General features: G+C 45.3%; 1 long non-coding RNA gene across 1 annotated transcript; it reads left to right on the top strand.

Annotated features, from left to right (window-relative positions):
* The first annotated feature begins 1,228 nt into the window (after positions 1 to 1,228).
* LOC144118922 (uncharacterized) lies at positions 1,229 to 6,261 on the top strand. The gene is made up of 4 exons (XR_013312190.1): positions 1,229 to 1,365; positions 5,366 to 5,427; positions 5,530 to 5,622; positions 6,112 to 6,261. It is a non-coding gene; the product is annotated as an uncharacterized LOC144118922 (long non-coding RNA).
* The last annotated feature ends 289 nt before the right edge of the window (positions 6,262 to 6,550 follow it).

Raw genomic sequence — 6,550 nt, 5'->3', positions numbered from 1 at the left:
TACAATAGCATTTAAGTAGGCTTAGGGTGCGTAAGCGCAGTCACGTAGGATTTTGGTCATATTTCGTGGGCTTTGTTTTCAACACCGAAAAAATTAGCTATAGCGTACATGATGATGATGATGATGATGATGATGGATTTTTATGGCGCAAGGGCATCTATGGCTAAAGAGCACTATGGCACAAGGTAAGTTGGAATTCTCACGGTGGGGTCAAAGACCCATTTCCCAAGCATTGCACCCTAAATATGCCGAGCACCAGACCAGGGGAAAGCTTGTACCCTTGTATCACCGGTGGGTACCCGGCAGCACTGAGGCTTGAAGCCCGCACCTCCCGCATGCGAGGCGGATGCTCAACCACTTGCCCATCGCTGTGGTCGCATAGCGCACATGAAAATAAAAGCTGATAAATTAGACGTTTTTTGAGGCTCTCAACAATTTCGCACTGGAACGTTTGCCCGAAACACACTAGCTAACAATGTTAACTTTTTTCAGTTTATTTAACAGTTCATTTGAACAGCACACAAAAATACTCTGACTAATTACAAGCAATAGTTATCAGCGTAATGAATGATGCCTGTAGCTATTATTCAGCGGAGTATTTTTCAAACTTGGCTTGATATAGCTGAGGCGCGTGGTAATTAGCATCAAAATTATTATCGACAAATTTTGCCGAACGAAAGCTTGCTTTTTCTGGAGAAACAACTGTGCTTTCTCGGAATGCGCAGATGAACCTTGTAGGCTGTTGCAAAGGCCCCATGAGTACGAGCGCGCAGCGTCGTCGAATTGGAAGGCCGTAAACTACGAAGCGAGCTGCCGGGAACAGTACAAAGGTGACCTTGCCGAGAAATGCAGACGGCTGTAGGAGAGTTTCTCCCTTCCTCAAGTTTGTCCGCTTCTCTTCCCCTCCTCGTGTCACCGGCGGCGCTAGAACAGTATTCTGCTGTCTAACTACGCTCCAAGCATATGCAATCTGCGACTAATAAAGTACCATGTAGCACACCGTTAGGCATAAGAGGGCCCGCACATATTTCATAAACGAGTGCGAAGAAGCATTGATTCGGCGACATGATTTCTCGCAGTCATCGCCATCGAAGAAGTCACTGAAAGGATCTTGCGTCGTCTTTCAGGTGCGAGCCTCCTGACGCTTTATAAATGTATTTTAGGAATGCATTGGTAGACACATACGTATCAATATCCGTTGCGCTCTTTTTTTGTAGGCGGTGAGGAAAGGTGGTATAAAATCACCCGAAGAAAAAACATCGACCACACGCAGGTCTTCTTCGATCAGCAGCAACATGGAGAAATTTGTCATCCTGGCTTTATTGCTGCTGGTAGCGACATCTTGCCTGGGCGACGGAGAAGACGGTGAGCGGCCCGAACAAGGGCGACGGCAGCGCTGACAGCGTCCGCAACTTGCCCCCTGTCCTCAACTCGTCATTCATAACTTGTCTCGGAGAAGCAGCTGTCGCTTTCCTTTCTTTTTCCGCTGGAGAGGGTGAGAAGTTTGACAGAAGATCGAGAATCGTACTACAAGAGATTTCGTTCTACTCCAACGGTGTCGGCGTTATGGGCTGTCCCAACCAAAAACACCTGCACTAATGGGATGTTCTCAAGGGCGGATGAGAAAGTCTTTGCTCCTATCTTTTATCGGGCTAAATAAGGTACCTACCCGTAATTGCAAATGTACGCACTATTCAAAGTACCTTGCACTATTCACACAGCTCCAGACATTTTTCCCTTCGCAGCACTAAATTTGAGGTGTCCCATGGTTAGAATGCGTCCGGCTCACTGTGGAACCACCGTCAGACTGCTGTCTTGGCTTCATCGTTGCACTTGAATCACTGTCCTGCCAGCAATTTCTTCAGCGAACTAAAAACGAGAAATCACTAGGCCGATGTCCAGACTGTATGGTGGCTGGTCCAGACTCTCCCAGTGAAATGACCAGAGCTTTTCGGCAGTTATAATTGCAAAATGTGGCCTCGCATTGTCGTGCAGGATACCGCATTCTACACATCGAGAATCTAGGGCGTTTTCGCCTGATGGCAGCCAGCAGACGTGACCGCGTGGAACAATAACGGTCGACTTTGATGGTTGCACCTTGCGGCATGAAATCCTTCATAGTGGCCCTCGGCGATCCCAGAAGACCGTTAACATCGCTTTCCTAGCAGATGGCGCTGAACGGGATTTTTTGGTCACAGGCGAACCCGGATGTTTCCACACCATGTTCAGCTGATTCGATTTAGGTGGGAAATGCAGTTTCCACGTTTAATCGCCAGTAACAATGCGGTCCGAGAAATTTTCACCCTCCTCGGCGTACCATTGCAGATGGTTCAGTGAAGCAATCATTCGCATGGCTTTCATCGTGTCATCTAGGTCCTTAGGCACGCACCGACATTTAACCGTCCGGTAATCTAAGGACCCGTGAGAGATGTAAACAGTCCCATACGAAATGCCCAGCTTCCGGTAAATGTCCTTGAGGTGCACGCGCCGTTCCGCTTTCACCATTGCATCCACGCGGCAAATGTTCTCTTTAGTCGGCGACGCACGTGGCCTCCCGGAACGCTCATTGTCCTGCAAGTCGTCACGGCCTTTTGCGAACTGAAAACATTACCACCTAACACTTCTCAAAGCGAGACACATTTCCCCATACGTTGGCTGCATTTCTCAGTGGATTTCGATGGGCGTTCGTCCCTTGCACCATAGAAAATGAATCACACTTCATTGCTCGTATGCCGTGGACGTGTGAAGCACAGCAGCCATCCTCAGCAACTGACAAAAACGCCGTGCCAGGGAGCTACCGGCAGGTCCAAGAAAGGCCCACCGCTGGGAATGCACATGTTGGCTTTGCATTTACAGCCGTAACTTGGCTAGAAAAAAATAAGGACAAATACTTTCTGATTCTCCCTGCATGTTGTCCATGTTGTCTAGAGAAGTTGTTTGAAGGACATTCTCTCGCACTCATGGTGGTGTCGGCGTTGTCGCCCTGTTATGCTACAACCGGAGATCAGCCGGTACGAGTGTGACGGGATCCTGCAGGACCTACCATTGGGAATTTTATTGAGAGGGGTGTGTCCAGCAGCCATCGGTTTAAGTTATTCGCCCCTAGTAACGGTGCCGGATTCCATGAGTTTTGCTTGCACGTATATTCGCGCAGATCCCTACAGACATACGAGTGCAAACATAGCAGACGAAAAAAGTAAGTAGATCAAGCGACATGCCCACATTAGTAGCTCCAAAAACACTGCTGGCGCGATATTCATGCTTTCTGCTGCTTAGGCACGCTCGCATCAATGGCTGCAGCCTCTCACTATCACCCCCACAAGAGCAATGTTGCTTGGCATCCATACCCTCCTCCTTTTCCAATCAGTGTTCACACAGCACTCGCCCTTTGGACTAAGAGGTACAAAGTTCTGTTTATTGCGCGATGCGTAGGTTTCATCGAGAATTAGACACATCATATCTCCTCTTTAAAAGTGATGAGGAAGCAATTCACCGTCTTTTTTAATCTCATCGTCGTTTAAGCGTTAGGGACGAGGCAGACCAAGGACAGAGTGACCACTACTCGTAGCTCACACATTTTTATTTATTGAAGTTTTAGTTACTATAGGCACTTTGTCACTTCGCTGCATCCAGGCCGGTCATCTCCAGAAAACGGAGGATCCCGCTTTCACTTTTTTTGCGTCTGTAAAACGCGCTGTCTTATTTGTGAGTTCGCTTCTGTTCATGCACTGACTTCACCAGGCTTACTGTTTCATTTTTTACTTTGCTTCCTGTCTTGCTCTCCCGATGCTGAAAATGCTGAATTTAGTAGGGGTGCCGATTTGTTGGAGGTAGCCAAAAAGAACGCTCTCCCGCTCCCTTTAGTGAAATCACCAATACATTCGTATACATTTTAAAAAAATGTTGAAACTGCACAAGTTTGAATCCTCAGAAATTTTGATTGGGTTCTTTTCTTAGCCATTATATACTACAACTTATGATTCTCCATTTGATTATAATTGGTTGCTCCTTTTTTTCTATTTTCGATTATTTCTTTGCTTTTCACATAGGATTGTTGTGTTTGCGCTGGTTTATTATATTCTTTTCATGTAGGTATAGGCAGCCCGGTTTGCATTTTCGGCCTTTGCGATTCCTGCGGTCAAAATATCTTTTACCATGTGATGTAGCTCTAAATACGAAATAAAAATATTGTAAGCGCAATGATACAAAGGATTTAGAATTATGACTTTCGTAATTAATAATGCACTGAGTAGATATTAAGACCGGTTTTAAATCACTGACGATTAATGGCACCAGTTATAGTGTCGGTAAAGTGACAAGAACGGACACATGAATTCATGTCTATATTAAACGACTACAAATTCATGTTTCCTAAGCCGCTTCAGTTTGTGTAAACATACCCCGAAATTCTGCAACAGCGCACTTTTCAACAGGCTGTTGTTTATGAACAAAATTTTTGGCATACCTTAAGCCTGCCCTATATCGATCAATATATTCGCCGATTCACATCGAGACGCTTCTAGATTTCTGCTATTTGATGTCAAAAACTTGTACCATTGTCATTCTATGGCAGTCTTAAATACTCGGGAGAGTGGAGGACACACTTTAAAAGCAAAATGTTGCTATGCATCATAGGTCGGGCCATTCTCATAAGTATGTTCATAACAGCGCCTTAAAATATTCAACATTTTCCTCACAATTTAAAGTGATGCCCAAGAAGGCTCCGCTTGCCATGAGCACAGCGCGGTAATCAAGCAGAAAACAGTAAAGAAAGCGTTCGGGTCACCCTCGCCTTGTCGGAGAGGGCTTAGGCATCCACAGCAGCTCTCTCTCTCTCTTCATAGAATCCAGATAAGCGGAAACTGTGAAACGCCATGTGCGGTAGAGATGATGTGCTACATACAAGTCTAGCCTTGTGCAAGTTTCGAATGAAACGACTTCTTCGGTTATATTTATGGCACTGCTGTTATTTTTATTTACTTATTCCTGCTTTGGTATGATGGCAGTTGGAAAGTAACCTTGCAACACAACTGTGTGCTGAAGTCGTGCTGGGTGAAGCAATAATTGGTCTCCAGGCAGCAGTCCCGTGCACGATAGCTATATATAGGGCAGTCTTAGATTTATCATGAAGGCCGAAAATAAAAATGAAAAGAAAAATTGTAATATTGCGAGTACACTGCGCTGAATGTCAATGCTCGGGTTAACAAATGTCGAATTACCACCGTCCTTGACCCTTACCATTCGTTCGAAATTCTGTGCCGTATTTGTGAGCCCTATTTCCTCTCAGCGATGACGTTTTCGCCCGATTTGCCAGAAGCTGGTGAGCGATCGAGAATTATCTCCGCTGTGCTCTCTGCCGTTCCAGAGCTTCAAAATAACCAGAAAAAGGAGCCCGAAAAGTGTGTGAGACAGTTGCCGATAAAAAGGGTGAGTGAACGTCGCGTCCATGTAATCCGCGTTAGTCTTAACTATTGTTTCGTTGCCTGAGGATCCCCTTTTCAATTTTTTTCTATGAAATTTCTTTCACAGACGCGAGTATTTGGACGCTCGTTATCCTGCCTCTATCCTTGCGCCGGCCGGCATGTAAAATTAGGCTACGAGGCTGACGGAACTCTTTGCTGGGTAAGTGCATCCTGCACGCCGTCTACTGTCAGTGAGGCATCCAAATGCCGTAGCTATCTTAGAGGCTTCTGGGAACCTCCACTGTTCATCCTATCATTTGTCTTCGTCCCATGAATGGTCTCCTGCCTTGGGTTGCGGTTAATTTCACATAGCACAATCTAAAGCTTTGATCGCATCTAGCCTGAATGCTGCTGCTCTAACTGGCTTTTCGTACTGAATCAGCGCCAAAGAAGCTTCGAAACCACGTGCAAAGTTCGCCCACATTCATTTAATTTCTATCAAAATACATCACTCTTTATTGACAGCATTCTGCTCTTTAGGCTGAGCGCTGATTTTGTTACACTGAAACACAGTTTTGCTTCTTATTGGTCTTTCTGCTTTTTTTGTGTGTTTTGCTGGAGTGTAAATTTCTAGCAATGGTGACTTTCACGTTATATCTAATAGCTTCAAATTGCTTCTTTTTCTGTTCTCATTTTTCGCAATATCCAGCGCTTCCTATTCAGAGGGAAATGCCTGAAAGGTTCTTGTGTGTGACATGGACTTCTATAAGAAACCTGCACTTCTTTCTGGACACATTTTCCCTCTTCAGTGCTTCATACTTGTTGTAACGTAGGCTGAAGAAATAAAATGACTCGACGACGATTCACTTGCCCTGTCACTTTGCCTGCATAGCTAGTCTGTCTTGTTTTGGGTCATACATGTGCGCCTCCACGGCATTGCGCCTTGAGCCGTCTTCGTGAAGTTGGTGCTGCATCCTTTCCGATCATATACCTTTTCCTTGTCTGTGGTAAAGCTGAAGGTCAGGCCATTCTTCACCGTTTCCTGTATTTATGCAAAAGATGTTACACAATACTTACTCTTGGTGCGTTTTAGTACAACTGTTTCAATATTCAAACTCTATGCCTGTAATGATATCAATACAGGTTAC

The sequence above is a fragment of the Amblyomma americanum genome, chromosome 2, assembly GCF_052857255.1.
Source record: "Amblyomma americanum isolate KBUSLIRL-KWMA chromosome 2, ASM5285725v1, whole genome shotgun sequence".
Lineage (NCBI taxonomy): Eukaryota > Metazoa > Arthropoda > Arachnida > Ixodida > Ixodidae > Amblyomma > Amblyomma americanum.
The sequence above is the reverse complement of the archived record's forward strand: the minus strand, read 5'-3'. Positions and strand labels throughout refer to the sequence as shown.